Source organism: Tamandua tetradactyla, chromosome 1 (assembly GCF_023851605.1).
Source record: "Tamandua tetradactyla isolate mTamTet1 chromosome 1, mTamTet1.pri, whole genome shotgun sequence".
Lineage (NCBI taxonomy): Eukaryota > Metazoa > Chordata > Mammalia > Pilosa > Myrmecophagidae > Tamandua > Tamandua tetradactyla.
In genome coordinates, this window is record NC_135327.1 from 206,940,299 (window position 1) to 206,964,046 (window position 23,748).

At 35.5% G+C, this 23,748-nt stretch overlaps 1 protein-coding gene across 5 annotated transcripts in view; it reads right to left on the reverse strand.

Moving 5' to 3' along the window:
* DIP2C (disco interacting protein 2 homolog C) overlaps positions 1 to 23,748 on the reverse strand; it is a 500,644-nt gene that overhangs the window by 239,395 nt on the left and 237,501 nt on the right. The window lies entirely within an intron of this gene.

A 23,748-nucleotide genomic window follows, 5' to 3' on the forward strand; every position in this document is an offset into this window, starting at 1 on the left:
GCATCTTCCTTCATTAATGCGATTTTTTCTAATCAAGCGTGTCGGTCAAAGACTTTAAATGGCTATGGTATTTGTGAAAAATAAGTGACTAAGATTAAGGATAACAAAGCAAAGTCAAAGAACGTATGGACCTACTGCATTCCAAAATATGTGAGAAATGCAGTATCATTAAAACAAGAATTTAAAATGCTAAAGCCAAAGTTCATAATACAGAACACAAAGGACATTAAATGCTATGTTTACATTTTTCCTAAATGCTAAGCCACTAAATCCATAGGACAATATAACCTTTATTAACATACAATAGCTTTTTCCAGCTATAAACTCTAACACATACAGAATATTGATTTTGCCTGTGAAATTTTTTAGAATCTGTTAAATTTTTCTTATATTCTGATCAAAACATCATTCTAGAAAGCAAAAAAAATTCATTTCAATAAAAATCATGGCAAAGAAATGGGAATTTATTATGTTTCATACACAAATTAGCAGGTTGTTTTCTAGTGAAATATGCTTACTAAATCAGAAGTGTTTGATCTTCAGTATTTGATGACTGATTCCACTAACTCATAGCTTATGGTACAGATTATTACTATGAAATATAGGACTATTTTTTAAGTTCAGAGTCATAAACATTAGAAAGATAAGAAATACACATCCGATTATCAATTGATAAATATTTTTATGCTAGAAGTGTGGTGGCCAACCATTATTAATGAGTGAACTTATACTAATATCAAATTTTGCTCCAGCTTTTTATATTTGCCATGTCCTCTTCCTATCTGTATCCATTAGCTACTCATTATTGAGACTGTTCAATTGCTTTTGAAAATATTGTATCAAAACCCCCTTTTAGAGGGCAGTGCACCAGCTCAATGGCAGAATTCTTGCCAGCTGTGCAAAAAAAAAAAAAACCCTCTTAGAAAAGGATGGCCAAAATCTCAAAAAAAACAACCACAACACTAATATATCTTTGGAATTTATTAGGAAAATAAGAGACTAAGGTATTATGATGTAAAAGAGAAAACATGCCTTATCATCCATCTGCTAGCTATGATGTTTACTTTCACATTTTATCCCATTTCCACTTCTTTCTACTAACTACTACATCTGTACCACTATAAGAAAGAGGAAAATATTTTCCTTTGAGAAAATATGAAAAAAACAACCCGTAGAAGAAATAAAACTCCAAAGCTAGAAGTTCTGTCAAGTTACCAGTGAGTCTCAACTTCCATCAATCATGGTAAAAGGATATGTGGTCCCTGGGGAGTACAACCACAGGGTTCTTTATTTCAAGCTGGTTTAGAGGAAAAGATTAAAAAGAGAACATCCCAGGGGGATAATGGGTAGAGTCTGGATAACCTAAATTCTGCACTCTTGCTGTCTGAAAAAGGTTGGTCACTCAGCTGAGAGACAGCAAAACATACATTACCTCTCCGTTTAGTCTCACATAACCCTTGGGAATTCCTAAAAAGGCAGCTGCTACCAGCCTCCCTAGAAACAACTGTCATATCCCTGTGCTTTCCCCCTAACCATTCTTCAAAAATAAAAAACTATTAAGGAAGCTAGTTGTCATATTAATTGTTTCTGCTGTTTTTGATCTATTTTAAGCTCATGCTCAGCATTTTAATAGTTCCAAACCAGGTAGCTCCTGCAAATGAGGGAATGCCACGAAGACTAAAATGAAAGAGAAGGAATATGAAAAGGAAAAGTGAAGATGGATTTCTGGGATCGTAAGAAATGAACAGCAAATCTTGGTCTCTAAATAAAACCTTACATAATCACTAGGCAGCTGCCCAGGTGGCAAAGCCTCTTCATGTCAATCCCCCACCTCTGGTAAATGGGAAATGCTGTCCTCACTTCCCATTCTATTCTTAACCCAAAATTCGGCTTCTTGGATGAACATTTCATTATTTGGGAATTGGAAGAGGAGGATTCCTCCCTTAATTATGAGTGTAAGCCAACTTCAAAGGAAATTAACTTTTAATTCTAGCTTACTTTAGAAAGCGCAAATTGTTAAAATCTTAAATCTAAAGGAAAATGAATACCTTCCCCTCATGGTCCCCGTGACTCTTGCTATAAAGGGGAAGGTCCTCCTGTTGGCTTAACAAGGCAAGCCCTTTCAAGTTCTTTACTTCACCATCTCAAATACAAATCGGAGAACGATAACAGGCTAGAGTCAAAGGAGGATTTAAAGCTTCAAAGCAGGTCTTTTTTTTTTCAGTCTGGTTAAATTGCATCCACTAAACAACCAGCTCAGAGAATTTTCAGATAAAACTTTAGGAAATCCCAGGTTACTGTCATATCTCAAAGCCTTGAAGAGAGGAAAGGGAGACAATATTTACTCAGCAGCTTTTACGTTTCATCTACTTCACCCAAATCAGAGGCGGGTAAATGACAACCCCCAGACCAGATTTGGCTTGTTGAACTGTTTTTGTAAACTATGTTCCATCATAACACAGCCATGCTCATTGGTTTATGAATTGTCCAGGGCAGTTTTAGCACTACGGCAGCAGAGCTGAGTGACCGTATGGCCTGCAAAACCAAAAATATTTATTCTCTGTCTCTTCACAAAATAATTTTGCCAACCCCTGCCCTCAATAATTATTTTTAATCTTTATAACAGCTTATTTTACAGGTAAGAAATTGAGGCAGGCAACGATACAGTATTAATATTTTTCACCCAGAACCACAGATAGAAAGTTGGGCCAACTCCAAAACTTTTTCTATTAAAACCTTGACGAGAATCTACCAAGACTGACCTAGTCATTGCTCACAGAACATGATTTTGGCTTGCTTGGCTTTACTTATTTATATATTCTCCCCACCTGAACACCCCAGCCAGTTCTTTAATTTACTTAGGATACTCTACTAGGCAACATCAAACCCTACACTCCCTTCTTTCAACTTTCCCAGAGTCTGCCCTGACTGAAACGATGACAAACAACTTTGAACTCCTACAGTACAGAAATCCATACAATTCATTTTGAGGCTTTCCTCGAGATGCCTTAAAAGAGCTATTTATTTATTTATTTTTGTAACATATATGCACGCGGCTATCTTTAAAACTAGATTTGCAAACCCTTAATGAAGGGACAATGTCCTTCAGAATTGAGTCCTTATCCCTGCTATTTTACAAACTGGGAAACTGTACTAACAAATTTAGTCACACAACCTAGCAATAAACACAAATTTCTACCCCTGCCTACACTAACGTGCAAGTGAAGGACTGCACAGAAGCTGCATCTATAATCCGGGTAAACATGGGTTATTTAGTTTTTTTATTGTCTATGGTAGAGAAAGGACAGAGGAGGAAATCAATAATGATTCTATCATTAAGGTATGTAGGAAAACAATTTGACTTCGATGTTACCCAAAAAGATTAAACATGCGTGGGAAGGAACCCCTGGACAAGGTTCATTCAGACCCCCCAAAGCATCAGGGCTAAAAATAAACTTGCCACATTTTCTTGTTCATGGAGAAAGTACAGTTATTTTTAACTCTGTAACTATTTTAGAAACTGGTAGACAGAGGTCTCATAGATAATCTATGGCAAACTTTCAATGCAAATTTGTACAAGCACACTTTCTAATGGGGGGCTTTTAGGTTCAGTCCTTAATTCTGAAGCAATCAATGAAGTTTTCCGTGCCAATGCAATAATAAAGACAGACAGAGAATGACTGGCTCTAAATACAATCTCATACACCCAGAATACCTCCTTGATTTATATTAAAATCTTGACCTACAAGTTAATTACATGGTATCACTAAGGAAACGCAAGTTTGCTCTGAAAGTACATAGGTGTTTCTCCATTTTAACTCAATTCAGGCTGAATGATCAACTGGCTGCTCTTTTTTGCTCCTCAACTTAGATCTGTAACAATTACAGTCCTCAGGGTAAAAACACACAAATTAAAGACTGAAAGGCTACAGAGAAAACACTCCTCCACATCCCATTTCTAAGTAAGTTTTTATTTTTTATTTACTGTTCTGAGAGGTATATTCCATGACTGATAGTAAGCAAATTAATATTCTTTCAAATCGGAAGCTACAGTAATATCATCCAAAGATATCTGTAGCTCATTTCTCCTTGAAAGTCCATTCCAGTCAACTGGAGAAACCTCTCAGATGCTATTTCAAGAATTTTGCTTGCTAAAACGTAGTTGCTAATATTAAAAGACATGAATCACAGAAACCCTTGCTTGAATTTTATTTTCCATGCAAAATTCCAAATAGCATGTTTTCTAAGCATCAATACCCAAGATACCCATTTGTTTAATTTCTTTTTCATTTTAGGAATAAGAATGTATGCCAGAAAAGTAAATGTAGAAATTCTTTGTAACCTCAGTTAAGGAGAAAATAAAAGTAAGCTTCTGAAACACTTCTTTACTTTATAAAAAATGCTACTTTTATATTACCCTCAAAGAAACTCCACAATACTTAAAATTCCAGTAACAGAAATCAGTTGAAGTTTTCCACGTGTTCTGTTACAAAGAAAAGAAGTCACAGATTTAAAATGAAAATGCAAATAAAGCCATACTGCCAGTACAAGGCTGGATAAGGCTGAAGGAAGAGAAAATTCTTCTTTCCCTTCCCAAACGGAAGAATTATTTTTCTTACTTATATTGTAGTCCAGAGATTCAGCTCGAGTCTTAGAAAAATTAAGTAAAACTAGACTGAACAAACACAAAGAGTTAAGGCAGATCTGCTGATTCTCCATCTTGTCCTTATTCTGGCAGATATGGACCCACCTGGAATCTGCCCAGAGCCAACCAGCTCCAGGGCTGTCTGGCTCTCTAGGCAGCTCAGTGTTCCTCAAGAATAAAATATGTGCGCCATAGAACTACATCTATGGCTCATATTAGTTCAAAGTAAACAGAGCCGTTTAACTGTGATGGTTTCCATTCTTAGTGTCAGGAATTTATTTTATTATTTAATGTTGGAACGAATGCTTTATATAACAAAAGCAATCATTTCCATGTTTGGAATTTTATGGCTGTCAGGAACCTTCCTAATGCAGCTCTCCTAAGCTCATGGCTTTATAAGGCTTAGGGGGCACCCTTGAAGGCAATCTCTTTCTTGTACAGCCGTTAGAGGCTCATTTTTAAGCTCCGTGATAAAGTTTGCTTTCCTCCAGAAAAGAAACTGTAATGTCTGTTGCAAGCTCTAGTGCACAGCATTCACCTGTACAGCTGGCTTGTAGACCTGAGTTCTCTCACCTTGAGCACAAACTACCTGTGGGACCCTGGCTAAGTCAGATGAATTCTCAGGTCTCACTTTTATCATTTATAAAATATGGTTAATATCACTTATCTATTAACCATAGTTGAAAAGATCAAATATACTGAGTATGAATTGTCTCAAAAAGACATATATGCATCATATATATGTATGAAGCATATAATAAAAGGTATTTTAAAATTTCAATGAGACTTTATTCATATCTACTATATCTTCAAAAGTGGGATAGATATTAAGAGATACCCGAGAGAAGGGTAAGATGATTGCTGCTTTAGTAGCCTTTACAAGGGTTAGCAAGACTAATGAAAATAAACTCTAAGTGAATGATAGTGTATTAGCAAGTATTAAGTGGTAAGATACTGCATACAACTAAAAGGGGCTTCAGAAATCCAGAGAATATGAAGCCAAAGAAAGATAAATTATATATATCAGAAATTCTGAAGAAACTCAAAATTTCTACATCGTAAGACTCCATTCACTTTTCTTTTATTATCCCCATTCTCCATACCCAATCCCAGCCACCACAAGCTCCCAAGGCATCACTCAAATGCTTGCTCACAGCGTTAGCTGCCTCCAGCCTTGGCACCATACACTCTACATATATGGCAGCTCTCCATACAGCAGCCAGAGTGATCTCTCAAAAAAATAATAAATAATAAATCATAAAAATTAAACCAATCACATGACCTCTCCTTAAAACTCAGCAAAGGCTTCTCACTGCTTTTAGGATGAACATCAAATTCATTAACGTGGCCTACAAGACTTCATATAACCTGGTCCCTGGGTGCCTTCTCTGGCCTCATCTCTCACCATGATTTGTAACATTTAACAATGAAATATGTTTTGCTTTTGTATTATTTGTACTGTTGTATTTCACGTTTAATTTTTTATTTATATACACTTATGTCATATTTCCAATGAAAAATTTAGAAATTTAAATCCCACAAGAATATTTTAAATATGGTAATCAGGATATATGTAAAACCTACACTAGGATTATAAAATCACCAAGCGACTGCATGCGGGGGCAAAATTCTCAGGAGCTACAGGTCGGTGTTACCTGGGACATTCATGTTTATGTGAATGATCATAAAGCTCCTTAAAACATTTAGTTAATAAATACAAACAAAAAGAAAAGGGTATTGTAAGTAGGCCTCTGTATATAACCATATGCTAACCAGTGAGGTCTTCACAAATATTATTACTAAAAGTTCTATGTTTTCCCCTTTTTTATATATATATTCCTAGTAATTTTCCCTTTGCTATTTCAAGACCTACAACTGTAGAGGGATTAAAGAACATAATCTGTGTAGAGTCCATTCTATTCTTTTAGAAAAAGGATAAAAAGAACAGGGGAGAGATACCAATAAAAGTTCAAACTTCTCTGTACCAGACTTGAAAATAAGCTTCTAATATTAAAGAAAAACAACTCCCTCTGGATAGTTCAGGCTTGAACTATCCCGGCAAATCTTAAAAAAAGAAGAATTCCAATAGAATTTTTTTTTATTTCAAAATGCTCTTAAAGAACCCTAGACGTGTCATATAGAGAGAGGTTTATTGTTGTATGACGATGTTCTGTGGCCCTGTTGCAATGTCCACCCTGCCTTCTATTCATTCAGCACACAGGCAAAACTGCTGAAAATTAGCTTTAAAAAAAGAAAAAAAACTTTTTAAGCTAGCAGGCATCATTTTTCAATATTTCCTGGAATTTAAGTATCCCTTTTTTGGACACACATACCCACAAAAAGGAAAAGTCCCACTCTGTAGGAAAATGGCTCTTAAGAAGACCATGTAAAATGTTAAAGCTACTACCATTTCCCAAAATAGTGACTTTCAATTTTCTAGATCTGAATTTTCACCAGCAAGTTGGTTTAATTGGAATGTTATGTTTACTCTTTCTTGGAAGGTGGGGGTGGTATAGGGGGATGCAGGAAGGGGCAAGGTATGGATGGCGGAAGCCATTTTTCATTATTTCTAACTAAAAATTCGGAAATTAAGATGGGGAACAGGATCCAGGTTACCTTAGTCCTCTGTTACTGGGCTAAGAAAAGACAGTTTTATATTGTATCCAAGAAGAGAGAAGGAGAAGCAATCCCAATTGGGTACTTTGAATTAGAACAAAAGCAAGAGAATAGAAAAAAAGGAGTATTTACTGTTTATCCACAGTGAATTAAGGATCTTACTAGATACTTTACAAATAAATAGATCCTTTAAATTTTACATATAAGTTACATCATTATTTTCCTTATGTACATAGAAGATAACAGACTCCGCAAGGCTAAGATACTTGCCCAAAGACCCAGCTTGAGGGCCAGGAATCATACAAAAAAACATCTAAACCCAGCATTGATGCTTTTTCCACAGCTCCATAAAATGAGCGGTTTCTAAACATCACTCCCTTTGCTGAAGCAGGACAATCTGAAGCAACAAAGACTGTCCGTGTAGGATTCCAAATAGTCACAGTGGGACAAACCTGTGGTAAAGCAATCAGGGGATGCATGTCACAGTTGGGGGGAGATGTGGGAAGTGAAGGGGAACAAGCTATTAGCAATGGTTATGAAACTGTCCCACATAAACCACTTTTACATCAAAAAGTGCTATCTCCTGAGAACTGCTGTATGATGGAATCAGAAGAAAACAAAAAAAATTGCTGAGTTTATCAAAGATTTAACCACTCTAACAGGAAGAAATAGGTTAGAATTAGTAAATACAAAAGTTTATTCTAACACAGAAATATACATACTAAGAAAAGTGGGTCTCTCTTAACATAGTCCAAGAGTTACCATTTATGTACGTCAGAATTAAGAGAGCTAATGTTCCAAGGGTCCAAAGCCACTTTTTCACAAATATGCAAAGTAGTATTTTATATTTTTGCAACTCAAGCTCACTCATATAGTTTGATTTTAAGGGTTTAAAGAAACATTTAAGTAACTATATTCAATAGTCATAGCCCTTTGTAATGCTATTTTTTAAATCTAGCATTAATAAATCAAAAGCATTCCAAGAGTGTTCCTAAGTTGCTCAGAATGCAACATTAAAAAGAAAGAGAAGTTGAGAGAGATGTTTCATAAATGAGTAATCAGATAATCTGTGGCATCTATGAGTACCTTCTGTCAAAGAAGCCTAGGATGATTTAAAAACAAACTTTAAGGAAAGTCCCCATGAACCAAAACCCAAACAGAAACAAATAACAAAGCACCTCACAATATCAAAAGCAGGAAATGAACACTGGCACATCTATAAGGCCTATTCAGATTTCACCAGGTGTACGTGTGCTCATTGTGTGTTTGTGTACATAGGGCTGTGCAATTTCATCCCACATGGAGCTTCACGAAACCACCACCACAATCGAGATACCTAACTGTACCATCTCAACACTCCCCCATTCCTAACTCTTACAACCACTAATCTCTTCTCCATCTCTATACTTATGTTATTTTACAAATGTAATACAAAAGGAATTATGTAGTAGATATCCCACTGAGATTGGCATTCTTCACTCTGCAGAATTTCCTTATGCCCTATCCAAGCTGTTGCACGCACCAATGGCTTGTACATTTTCCATGTTATGTAGCCTTCTATGGTATGAATGTACAGTTTGTTTAAACATTCACCAACTGAAGGACATCTCAGTAGTTTCCAGTTTGGGGCTATTATGACTAAAGTTGCTATGAATATCAGTGCACAAGTTTTTACATGAAAATTAAGTTTCATTTGCCTAGGATAAATGCCCAAGAGTAATGGGTATGGTAAGTTAATTTTTAGTTTTAAAAGAAACTGCAAACTATTTTCCAGAGTAGCTATACCATTTCAGCATCTCATGAGCAATGTATAAGTGATCAAGTTTCTGCATCCTTGTCAGTATTTGGTGTCACCACTATTTTTTACCTTAGCCATTCTGATAGGTATCATGCTTTTAATTTGCTTGTCTCCAGTAGCTCATAATATTGAACATTTTTTCATGTGCTTAACCATCTGTATATCCTCTTCAGTTAAATGTCCATACCTGTCCTTTAGCCATCTTCTAACCAGACTGCAGGTATTGTTACTGAGGAGTTTTGAGAGTTCTCTTGTAGTCAATACAAGTCCTTTTTAGACACATGGTTTACAAATACTGTAGCTTTTATTTTCATATTCTTAGAGTCTTTCACAGACTGAAAGTTTTAAATTTTGATGAGGTCCATTTTGTTGATTTTTCCTTTTCTTATGAACCATACTTTTGGTTTAAAGTCTAAATCCGGGGGTGTATGGTCTGATCTCTGATCACTGCTTGGGATTAGCTACTTTAGATTCCTAGGGGACCAGTTCTGAGGGTGGTCATTATTTCCATGGAAAAGTCGCTGAGGAGTCTTAAGGAGGCAGTACCTATTTTTTTTCTCTCTCTTTTCTCCCTTCATTCCCTAATTAGAAGGAAAAACCAATTTTGAAAATTCACAAATTGACAGCTCCAGCCTTCAACAACAACAAATATATTTAACAATCCCAGAAGAGTGGAAGTGTTAGACTTCCAGTTTTATTTTCTTAGTATACACAGAACGTTCAGGTCTCAACAAAAATTTACAAAACACATCTAACAATTCCACTCCTATGCATATACCCAAAAGAACTGCAAGGCAGAGAGTTAGGCAGATATGCATGTGCATTGCAGCCCTATTCACAATAGCCAAAAGGTAGAGGCAACCAAATGTCCATCAACAGATGAATGGATTAATATAATATGGAGCAGCCATAAAATGGAATATTTTTCAACTATGAAAAGAATTGAAGTGCTGCTATATGTAACAATGTATATAGAACCTTGAATTTCATCATGTTGAGTGAAATAAGCCAGATACAAAAGGACAAATTCTGTTGGACGTCTCTTACATGAAATTCTTAGAATAAACAAATTCATAGAGATGGAAGGTAGAATTGTGGTTATCAGGGATGGGGAATTATTGCTAAATAAGTATGAGTTTTAGGGTGGGATAATGAAAATAATCTGGAAGTAGATAATGGTGAAAGTTGCACAGTATTGTCAATGTATTCAACATCAAAAGAATTGTCAAAACCAATCTAGAATTTTCTAAAACCAGTTTAGAGAGAAATGACAAACTTGCTCTGCTGAGTTTCCTAATCCATGAACACGATAAGACTTTCCAAGTTTTTAGGTCTTTGATTTCTTTTTCATCATTATGCTAATTTTCACAATACAAATCCTATACCTATTAGGTTTATACCTAAGTATTTTCTTTGGAGCAGTCGTAAATGGTCATGGCCTCTTTTGACAAAACACATATCCAATCTGAACATTCATCTGTAGACTCTTAAAGAATTTATATAAAAAGTAAAACGCCAGATCAATTCCAGTTTATCCTCATGAGGGTCATCCCCTGCATGACCCTCTTCCAGCTTACCATGACCATTACAGACTGCACAAACCCAGAACCACCTGCTTGGAATATGAAGAGAATGGGGGACTGAGGCCTCGACTTCATGGTAACAGCATAAGAAGGAACACACACACACACACACTCACATTCACAAACATATGTAGTAGAAACTATACCAGATTTGAATCAGAGAACCTGTGTTGGACTCCCAGTTTTGCCAGTGATTAGATCTGAGTCTAGCCAAATCGCAACCTCTCTGGCCCTCAGTTTCCTCATATGTTAAAGGACATGGCTAGACTCTGATCTACACAGTCTCAATATGCCTTGCAATGAAAACAGAGGTGCAGAGGGGACTAGAAGGAGGAACAGCAGACTAAGAAGGCTTCCTGGAGGAAATGAGACTCAGGAGTGGAAAAGAAGAGGGCAGAAAAGGGAGAAAATACATGTGAAGAAACCCAGAGGCCAATATTAGCAAAACAGATCAGCAGACCTATAAGTGGTGTGGTTCAGCTGAAATAGGATGAAGCACAATATTAACAAAGCAGCAGCAAGTATATTCAAGAGGAAAGAGTTACAGAACCCTAAGAGATTCCAATATGAAAAAATTTACAAAGGGGATTTACTATGGATTCTTGAGAGAATGGGGAATAATAAATAGAAGAAAATGGGGCTTGTGGAAATAAGCTAATTTGAATATAGCCTAATATATTAGGAAGAAAATATGATTAAAAAATTTTCCTACTTGGATGCAAAACCATATTCTGGAGATTACAGTGATTAGGAAAGAATTTTGTATTAGTCAGGTTCTCCAGAGAAAGAAAACTGACAGGAAATATATATATAAATATTAAGAGATTTATCATAGCAATTAACTCATGCAACCATGGGGCTTGGTAAGTTCAAATTCTGTAGGACAGGTTACACGTTTAGAACTCCAATGAAAATTTCAATAAATTCCCCAGGTGTGATGTTTGGCACTGTGTACCCCAGAAAAAGATGATCTTAAACTTAGCCCACTTCTGTGGGTATAAACCCACTGTTAACTAAGACCTTTTAACTTCAGTTAAATTGTGTCCCATCTTAATCAGGACGGGTCTTAATTCTGTTACTGCAGTCTTCATAAGCAGAATGAAATTCAGACTGATAGAGAAAATGCCGTGGGAAGCAAGAAGTTGAAAGTTAGCAGGACCAGGCAGAGAAAGGAGAAGATACTGCCACGTCCAAAGCCAAGCACCAGGGATCACCAGAATGCCAATCTTAGGGCAGAAAGCATCACCTTACTGGCGCCTCAATTTCGGAATTCTCCTAGCCTCAAATCATAAACCAGTTAATTCCCTTTGTTTAAGTCACCCCATTGCACGGGTATGTGCTTTTGCAATAAGGATACTAAAAGATAAGGAGAAGCTGGTTGGCTGAAGCAGAGAAATAAATTCTTTTTGACTGCTGAAATCCTCATTTCTCCATGTAAGGCCTTCAGCTGACTGAATGAGACTTCTCTTGTTGTGGAAGGCAATCTCCTTCCTTGGTTGTAGACGTAATCAACTGTAGAAGCAATCAACCAACTAATAGTTTAAATCCATGAAATACCCTACAATAACAATCAGGCTTGCCTGACCAAAAACCCCGGTACTATAACTTAGTCAACTTGACACATAAATTTAACCATCACAACTTTCCTTTCCATTTAGTGGATAATCAAGGATAAACACCGTGGTGTTTTTTCCAATATTAGGTGTAAAGGCTATTTGTACTCTGTGCTGTCAAAAGCAGAGCTTCACAAATTTGCCCAGCAGATTTTCTAATGCTAGAGACAACAAAATTCATCTTTTCTTAAAAACATTAAAACCCCATTTCCTTCTTAATTTTTCACACCAGAGGATCTGCCTTGTTGCTGGCGATACAGAAATTCCCCAGATAGGCAGTAATGACCAAAACTGGGTTTCATTGGTCTCATGGCTTTCTTCCTCCCTAATATACAGGGGATATGGTTGATAGATCTATTATCTCAGGTCCCTCACTGCCCACTGTGGAGCTCTGTGATAACGGATGGCTCCTACTGCCTAGAGGTGACAGTGGACACATCCCATGGGTGAAAAGGAAGACACTACTTGGCCAAAAACCAGGTCCCAGAACTATTTACTTCCAGATTCTGCTAAAACTAGCTTCACGTAACCTCAAATAAATCACATTTCCTGTCCACACTTTAACTTATTTATCTCTAAGAGTACTCTCCATCCCATAATCTTGGCAACAGTGTACAAAAATAAGTGAATATATTGGAATAAAAACCAGTTATCTAAATATTTAAACAGTTATCTATATATGAAAAAATTTGAGACTTAAAGCCTCAAATCATAAGAGATCAGCCGATTCTCCAAGAGGCTCTGTAAACATTTTTTTTTTTGTATAAATTTTTGAATACTGGTCTGTATGGAGAGAATTCTGTGCTTTTTCAAGAAAATGAAGTTTTTCCTAAAGAAAAAATTAAAAATGCTAAAGCATATCTTGCAGATTCTTTAAAATTCAGTAGGCAAGGAAGAAGAAAATAAACATTTTATCTACTCCCACACCATCCAGATAGGCAGTGGAAATTCTGGTCATCCCACTGTAGCAGATGTGTATCTTTTTATCAGCCTTAGAATGAATATTCATCTACAGTAAGAAAAATTCTCCCAATAGTGTGAAGGGAAAAAACAGTCATGAAATGTCCAATAGTACTGATTTCACGATGGAAAAAAGAAAAAGAAGAAAAGAAAAAAAAAAGCACAGAGAGGCTTCATTATAATACTGTCCTTAGGGAACCTATCTTGAATAGTTCTCCGTTGCAGGCAATATCGTGGGAGGCAGAAGTGGAATTTCTTGAAGCAACTGTCATATATCTGGCGATGGAATTGGTAAATATAAGAGCCAGAAAGTTAGTTATTTTAACAAATGTTCCACACAAGTATAACAGGGGGGTATGTGGGAATGCCATTTTATTATACAGGATTTTTCTATAAACCTACAACTTCTCTAATTAAAAAAAAAAGTTATCCTGGAGTAGGTTGCGATAAGGAAGCTATCTGTAAGGTATTTCCTAAGTCACTTTCATTGTAAAAATGGTGGTAATGTTACTGATGTTTTGTCCCGTGGCCACTTCTGAATTCATTAAGAAAGACAAAGGAAGAAAACAGATACAAATATGTTGTACTCAAGATGTGATTCTCTGTTGTAACATAAATTGAAGGAAAATATTTAGAACTTTTCTGAAACTCATTGGGTTGTGAGGCTGCCATCTGTCTAGAAAACTTTTTTCTGAACCATATGAGGAGGTACCAAGGAAGGTGTGCCTAACTTTCATGTATATCTTGTGGTTAATTCTGATTCCACTGGGATATTACAGCATCTGCTTCCGATGAACAGTCAAAACACTGTTGTTCTTAACCTCTAATGATTCCTGGGATGCTTTTATTGGCTGGCTTCTTTGGAATACGCTTTCTATCCATTGACAATTTGATATCAATTTGGTTTACCTGACATTCAATTTCTGCCTACTTCTTTTCAGCCGAATAAAATTATTCAATGAAGAAATCAGCTCATCCTCACGATTTATAGTACGCACCTTGTCCCTATCTCTTCCCCCTGCATATTTAATTTTCCATCAACCTAGTCTCATGATGTGCTAAATCCTAGCTCATGGTCTACCCTATAACAACTGAAAGCAGAAAAAATTTGTACTGTACAACTCAGCTAATGAGACTATGAGCATGTGTTTAATTGTTATCAGTTAACAGTTAAAAACAAAGTTTCAAAAACCTCTAAACACTTAATCTTGTCTATTGTTTATTTATTTGCAGGTTGAAATATTCTTAGCAGCACTGCACTGTATTATAAAAAACTGTCAGCTGTATTGGGAGTGGCTTTTTGCTTTCATTTTCATTTTGATTAATCTCAACCACGTGTTTTCAAGCAAGACACTCATTCTGAGAAATTTATCTCTAAGGTTTTGTTTTGTCTTTCTCTTCCTTCAAGCAGATGCACCTTAACTTTCTTTATTCCTTTTGGAATTATACCTAAAACAGACTGCTCAATGGAAACAATACTACCTAGACCCTGAATGACTAGATTATTGGACGCTTATAGGGTATATCAATTGTTAATTTGTAATCAACTAATCAGGTTGATCCTCAGTCTCCCTTTTTGAATTGCTGAGCTTTACTAATGACTTTTCCAAAGGATATTTGGGATGTCCGGTTAACATCTGTCAAATAGTTAAATGTTATCCCAAAGAAAACTGATACACTAACCCTTCAAATTTTATAACAGAGTGCTGAGCAGGAAATCCCCTAACAACCTTTCGCACTATAGTTGAAGAGGGATGGAGGGATCCCAACTCCAGGCTGGCTAACTCTTACTTAGATAGGCACCTAGGGGAAATAGGACCACTGAGAGCAACTTCAGGCCTAGGGATTAGACTGGGGACATCTGAGCAAGGGAAGACCAACCACAAATCTTGATAAGAGGTCTGTGTTCAAGCTGGTTCCTCTCTTGCATCTCCATTCACACAGTAAAACCTCTGGGTAATCTGTACTGACATGCCACCTTCACACCCGTCAGCCACAGGGATGAAAGGTGGGTCCACACTCTACTTTGTCAGAGACAAAGCTGGAGCCTTCAAGAGGATGCACCATACGGTCTATTCTATAAGCAGATGCCCCATGGCAGCTTTAGGAAACCAGAGAGATGCCTGGAGAGCACTCAGCCCTTCAAAGGCATGGTAAAGTAAGCCAAACCATCCTTTAATTTTCCTCCTTTGTAATAAGGCACAGCCACCATAGCCCTCTACTACTTTTATTGTATGTTATAAAACACTACATCAAAGGGTCACACTAACCATTTGAAAATCCAAGATATAAGAAGAGAAGATTACTGCTGCTTAATACTGAATCAAAACTAAAATGGCCAAAGGAAAATACTAAAGCTCTCACTTGGCCCTTGTTTAATAAACTTCATACTCATGCCTAAACTTCATATGAAATTTTCCCAAATGCCATGGAAATGATGCTGAATTTTATTTTCTCATTCATTCACCCAAATATTTATTAACAACTGCTATATTTCGGCAACTGACATGAGGTTTAGTACAAAACACAGACAGTTCCTATCACTATATGCTGCCTGGGTGAAATTTTAACTTTTACAACCTCTTTTTTTTTTTTTTTTTTGCATAGGCAGGCACTGGGAACTCTGCCTGCTGAGTCACCATGACCCGCCCAAAAGGCAAATTAACTCTTACAACTTTTTAAGCTGGAAATAAAAGAATGCAATGCCTAGTTAATGATTCCAATGATTGTGCTAAATAAATTGCCCCATCTGGACAAGTAATGGAAAATGAAAATGGAGATAGACAAAGGTTCTATTAGAACAGCAAGAATAACCATACTCTCTTCCCATTATGTTCTAAAATACAGATATGCTACATTATTCCTTCAAATTATATTTTTCTTAAAATCTTGTTTTCTAAAATGATGGCTCAATCCTGAAAAAGCTTGCCAGTTCATTTAATTTCAATTACAGAAGGAAGATGAGAAAACAGAATCAGAGAATAAAGGGAAAAAAACTTTAATTTTAATTAAGAAAAAAATCAGTAATCCAGGCCAAAATCAAACACAAAAATAGTTTGAAAAATGTGGTCATATTGCGAGCTAGCTGGCATACCAAAACAGTCCAGATAAGCCAAGTCCAGACTTTTGATCAGGGTAGAAAATCACAAACAAATGTCAAATTACATTTTACTTTAATAGGTAAAACACAGTGCAATAGCACATATGCACAAATAATCGTTCATAAACTATAGTTATTACATGCCTACTATATGTTAGGCACTATTCTAGACACTTGGCAATATAAGAATACAAAACACAAAAATCCCTGCCTCATGGCACTTAAATTCAAATTTTTACATATTAAATTTTTTGACATTATCAATACACCACGTATCAATCATCAACCTGATCAACTCAGCTCTTATTTTCTAGTGAAGGCACAGAAGACAAAAATATTGTGAAGCAAGAGAAGAAAACACACTTAGATTAATTTCAATCTTGATAACTACTTAAAATTAGATTTGCATGAACTACATAAAACTGCCATGAGTTCTCAAGAGATTTGAAATTATTTTCAACTAAATGTTGAAATGTTGAAATTTTGGAAGCCAAAGTAGTACAGCTAACATTGTCATTACAGGTAAACTTAAAACACTACATATTTATACCAGAAAAGAGGAAATATCTCAAAACAATAACCTAAGCTTTGACCCTTAAGAAAAAGAACGGTAAAATAAACCCAAAGCAAGCAAAGGGAAAGAAACTAAAAAAAAAAGCAGAAATCAAAGAAACTAAAAATGAGAGAGGGGGAAATAAAAATCAATTAAACCAAAGGTTGGTTCTCAGGGGGATGGGGGGTGGGGGTGGATCAATAACATTGATAAAACCCTATCAAGATTGACAAAAGGAAAGGGAGAGAAGAAAGGAGACAAAAACCAATATCAATATCAGTAGTGAAAGAAAGAATATCACTACAGATATCACAGACATCAAAAAGGTAAATAACAGAATATTTAAAAGTCTACATATAAATGTAACAACTTATACGAAATAGATCAATTCTTTAGAAACCACAAACTAACAAAACTTACTCAAGATCAAACAGTTAAACTGAATAATAGTCCTATACAACAAAGAAATGGAATTTTCAGTTAAAAACCCTCCAAAAAAGACATTTCTAGGTCCAGGTAGTTTTCCTGGATAATTCTATAAACACTAAAAGAAAACATTAATACCAATTTTACACTATCTTCCAGGAAGAAGAACACTTCCCAACTCATTTTAAGGTCAGCATTGCTGACAAGCACTGAACAAAAAAATTCAATTATTCCTCAAATAAAAATGCAAAAAATCCTCAACAATATATTAGCAATCTGAATACAGCAATATATGAAACTGAAAATACACCACAATCGAGGAGGCTTTGTTCCAGGAACAGAAATCTGGTTCAGAATTTGGGAGGAAAAAAAAAAAATCTATGCAATCTAACATTTCATAACAATTGATTCAGAAAAATCATTTGACAAAACTTAATATCCATATCTACTAAAAAAATAACTTTTGAGTGGTGCAACAGTGGCTCAGTGGTAGAATTCTCGCCTGCCATGCTGGAGACCCGATTCAATTCCCAGTGCATGCCCATGTAAAAAATAAGAAAGAGAAATAATAATAATAATAACTTTCAACAATCTAGTAATAGAAGAGAGCTTCCTCAACTTGATAAAGGATATCTTCCAAAAAATTTATAGCAAACATTGTATTTAACAGTAAAAGACTTGAATGCTTTATCCTTAAGATGGAGAAGTCAAATATCCACTTTTACCATTCCTAATCAACATTGTATTGGAAATCCTAAACAGTCCTCCCTCATCAGCGCAAAAAGACAAGGGGAAAAAAAAAAGCAAGCATACTGACTGAAAAGGAAGAAATAAGTCTGCGTGTATTTATAGACAACACAATTGTCCACACAGAAAATTTCAAAAACAAAACTTCTAGATTTAATAATTAAGTTTAGCAAAGTAGCAGCATACAAGGTCAAACTGTATTTCTATATACTATCAATGAATAGTTGAAATAAAAACTTAAAAAACATTCTTTACAATAGCCGTAAAAAGTAAATACTTAGGTATAAATCTAATAAAACATGCAGAACTGTACAGAACACATATGCTGAAAGCTACAAAATGTTGATAAAAAGATTTACATAAATTGAGAGTTATTTTGTGATTATTGGCTAGACAACTCAACACAATAATGATGTCAGTTCTCTCCCAACTGTTTGAGAGGTTTAGTGTGACTCCAATAACTATCCTAAGAGAATTTTTTTGTAGATATCAACAAGCTATTCTAAAATTTATATGTAAAGGAAAAAAGAAACTTTATATCCAAAATATTTTGATGAAGAAGAAGAAGAAAGTTGAAAGTATCCTACTACCTATTTTAAGATTGACTTTAAAGCTACATAATCAAAACTATGTGGTTTTGGTGAAGGGATAGATGAAGGGGACAGCACAGGGTCCACAAAAATATGGTCATTTGGTTTTTGGCAAAGGTGTAAGGTCAATTCAACAGAGTTTGGATAATATCCTCAAATAATGGTGCTGGAATAATTCGGTATGCATATTCAAAAATAAATAAGAACCTCAACCTTGTACCTTGTACAAAAATTAACTCAAAATGGATCATAAATCTAATTGGAAAATGTAATCCTATAAAACTTCAAGAAAAAATCCGAGTTAAAAAAATCTGACAAAGAGTTCTTAGACATAACACTAAAAGCACATGCCATAAAATAAAATTTCAATAAGTTTTTTACTTCATCAATATTAAAAGTTTTGTCCTACAAAAGGCACATGAAGGGCAGACAGAGTTCTCAGCTGCCATGCCCGAGACCCAGGTTTGATTCCTGGTGCCTACCCACGTAAAAAAAAAAAAGGGTACATGAAGAGAATGAAAAATAAGTTACTGACTGGGAGAAAATATTTTCAAATCATATATCCAACAAAGGGCTTGTATGCAAAATATATAAAGAAATCTTAAAACAACACTAAGAAAACAAATATCCCAATTAAAAAACTGGCAAAGACTTGAACTGAAGACACTTCACCAAAGATGTTAAATTGCTTGCAAATAAGCACAATAAAAAGACATTGGACATCACTAGCCATTAGGCAAATGCAAATTCAAACCATGATGCAATACCAAGACATACCTGTCAAAGTGACTAAAGTAATGAAAACTGACAGTAACAAGTGCTGAGAAGGATGGAAAGCAAATGGAGTGGGAATGCAACATGTTAGAGCCAAAACAGTTTGGAGTTTCTTAGGCATGCATTTAAAGTACGACCCAGCAATCCCATTCCTAAAGATGTACTCTGGAGAAATAAAAGGCTGAAACAAACATTCAAAGTAGCTCTATCAAAAATAGGAAATAACACAAATGTCCTTCAATGGGTGAATGAATAAACAAACTATAGTACATCCATACAATGCATTACTACTCAGCTATTAAACACACACAAACTATTGCTACATGCTACTACACGTTGGATGAATTTCAAAACTTTTATGCTGAGCTATAAAAGCCTTCTCAAAATTATGAACTGTATGATTCCATTTATTTATATGTCAGTGTCAAAAAATCAGAACTACAGAGATGAAGAACAGATCAGTGAATGTAGGGGTAGGGTGATTACAAAAGGATGGCATTTCGGAGTAATAGAACTCATCTGTATCCTAATAATGGAGGGTAAATAGTCTATACATGTGTTAGAATTCATGGGACAGTACAGTAAAAGAAAAAGTCCATTTTATGAAATGTTAATTTAAAAAATGAAACTATTAGGGAGAAACAGAAGTGGCATCATGGGCTACATGACACATATTTTTCAAGTTAGGAGGAAACCATGGAAGGATTACTCACATCTTTACATCAGGGCAACACTTAACTCTCCAGGGAGGTACCCAAGGTGAACTGGGAAAAAATGACAGGTACCAATATAGCATACGTGTAGAGGAAGAAAGAGAAAAATCAACTTCAACAAAAGTCAGAAATATTTCTCTGGCTCTTAATCTACTGTTAAATTGAATATTGTGTATACTTTGAATATCATATATAAAGAATCTTAAGTTTGCATTTTTAATGCACTCTCTAATTGCTCTTGGGAAGGAATCTTATCCTCCCATCCAGTTTTTTTTTCCTATGGTTTTCAATCAAGATTGTATATATATCTGATAAACTCTGTAGTTCCTAACAGACCTTGTATCTAAACCCATTACTGGAATTTTCCCTTAAATTTTCCAACCATTCATTCTTATTTCAATTCCTAATCAGCAGGCAAATTCCCACAATGATTATTTCATGCAAGAATTAAACTGCAGCTTCTTGATCACACTTAAACAGTCTACACCTTTCGATTTTTGGATAACACATAAAATTGGTTTAATTTTGTGATCAATTAAACAATTCCATGAAAAGATACAAACGCTTCTTCTCTCAATGAAGTATGTAGACTATTATTCCCCCCCAGTTTTCAAACCAACTGCTTGTTTTCCAGAATATGAAAGAGCAACAAAGAATATTTATCCCTGAGATCCCCCTGAGCTAAAGACTCAATGCATACATCATTATCAAATCACACAACTGGACAAAAATCTATGCAAAAGCTCTGTGGGAAATAAAAGCCACACTAGAATAGATACTCAAGGAGAGCAATCATCTAAGGATATCTGACACTCCAGCAGAGAGCTGCTCTCACACACAAGATAAATTCTTTTAGGTCAGAAGATGCTTCAAAATACCTCTAATGCAGGTAGGCAAAGGCTAGTTATTCCCTGACATAATCCATTCTCATGTTACCACTGAACAATTCCATGCTTGAATAATATTAAAGTTTGAGTGAAAATATATCATTCCAACATCAGATTGCTATTTTATTCTAATCATAAACCCCACCACATTAGTATCAAGTATGTGTGAGGTGAATAATAAAAGATCCTAAAGCTACAGAATGCTATTTTAGAGAAAATTACCCCCAAATCTCTATGATTTAAATTATGGATACCATAATGAGATTTTTTTGCCTAGTATTCTGTGTTCTCAGTTTGCAGTTAAATAATTTATATATATATATTTTTTTAACAAAGGCTAAGAAACAAAGAGCAATAACCAACCTGGTTCTTTTCAGTTTTATACTAAAAATTGGCAACAAAAATTACTAAAATGTCACATTATATATGCACAGTACCTTTCTGGGATGGCAAACCCTCACAGTCCCAAACAGTACCAACTCCAAATTGTACTAAGCAAGAGAACAATTAAGCTCATTAAATTTTCTATTTCTTAGCACTCAGAGCCAATTTTATGTATATTTTTATAAGCCCCTGTGAATGATTTCTGCTAGGCTTACTATTACCCATTTATTCATTCAATGAATATTTAGTGAGCGTGATGTGAAAGACCCTGGAGTATACAGATGAAGACCCCATGCCTGCCCTCAAGGAGGTCATCTCTAGTAGTACCAAGAATATTCGGCCATGTTAAAATAACCCAACTGCCGTGCTGGAACACCAATGCAAGGCATTAATATTATGGGGGTATATGAGAGTCCTTTATTTTATGCACAGTTGGTCTGCAAACCTGCAATTTCTCTAATAAAAAAAAAGTTAAGGGATTTTAAGAACTGCTGTCCATTATTATAAACTTCGAGGGACTTCTGTTTGATTTCTTAACTATGTACATGTAATACTCTAACATTTCATAAATTACAAAGAAGAAAGAAAATATGTCATATAGGAGCAACGGACTGGAGACATGCTTAGTAGTGATTCAAGGAACATTCTAATTCCACACTTTTAAAGGAACCAACTAACAGTTGGCACCTCATAAACACGGAATTAGGAGCACTCAAATTATTTCAATTCCTTTTGAAGACAATGGAGCCACAAAACATGAGCCATCTTGGGGGTCCAACAGCAAAACTTTCCATTTTAAGGAGGGGGCAGGAGTTTTCTTTCTTATATTGCTCTAGTATGCGTTTTGGTGATAATCCGACTATGTGTGGTTCTTAATGTTTTTAATCCATAATCACTTACCCCATGCTTTCTCATTCTGTCTACAATATATCTCCAGTAAAGAAAAAAATTACTTATCAGAAATCTTTACTTTCTGTGCTGTGTATCCTGACAAAAATAAGTATAATGAAATAAGCTTTGTCAAAGAGCCCACTCTGAGACTTTATACCTTGCCCTGCTTACCTGCCTTCTCCCCACCTAGGTATAAAAATCACTTTAAAGAGAAAGTACCAATTGGCAGTATTCTTTTGGGAGAAGAATTAAGGGAGCTGAGAAAATCAGAAATTTGAGTAGAAGCTATGACCTTGAGCACATTGGCAAAATGACTTTAGGAACACAGGTTAAAAAGGAGAAAAGAGAATGTGATATTTAATCAATTTTATCTCAGGGAGCATAACTGGATTATTATTCCTAAAAGTACTTTATATAGTATGTTACATGTTTCAAAGCACTTTTCATACACATTATCTTTGGAAGATATACCTAAACTCATGAAACCTATTCCAATGTGGGTTCATTGGGACACAAGACAAGTTGCAGAGAGAATCAAGGATAACATTCTAGCCTATATTCTAAATCTCTTACCTGAGAACAGGTTAACATTAGGTTAACATAACTGAAAATGTGTAAGATTTACCACATTCAGAGGAATGTGGGTCTAAAAAGGATCACAGCAAAATTGTTCGTGCCTCCATCTTTAGGCACAGTAGAGTTTCATGAGGTTTGCTACTAATAAGTTTAAAACCCTGGGCAGAAAGAAGGGTGTGTGTGCATGTAAACAAAATTAACGAATTTAAACCATTAAGAAAATATGACCCTCTTTGGACCACTTATATATATAAACCTCTGGATAATTTATGAGCAAACGCAACTAAATTCATCAACCATTTTAATGATGCATTTTTACAAACCTGGCTCCATGGAAACATATGGCTGGTTTGATAGGATTTATGTGCCCTTGAAAAGCCATGTTTTAATCGTTATCAATCTTGTGAGAACAATGGTTTCTTCTAATTCGTGTTCAGTACTATAGGCTGGAAACTTGATTGGCTTATCTCCACAGAGATGTGACTCAATCAATATTGGGCATTAAACTTGATTAGAGGGTGACATGACTCCACCCATTCAGATGGGTCTTGATTAGTTTATTGGAATCCTATAAAAGAGGAGACCTTTTGGAGAGAGTTGTTTTTGAGAATGATGAGAGAGCACAAGACTATGTCCAACAGCCTTTGGAAATGAAGGAAGACACCCCTGGGGAGCATCATGAAGCAAGAGGCCTGGTAAGGAAGCTAGCAGATGCCATGATCACCATGTGCCCTTCCAGCTGAGAGAGAAACCCTGAACTTCACTGGCCTTCTTGAATCAACGTATCTTTTCTTGGATGCCTTAGATTGGACAGTCCTATAGACTTGCTTTAATTTGGACATTTTCATGGCCTTAGAACTGCAAACTTGTAACTTATTAAATTTCCCTTTTT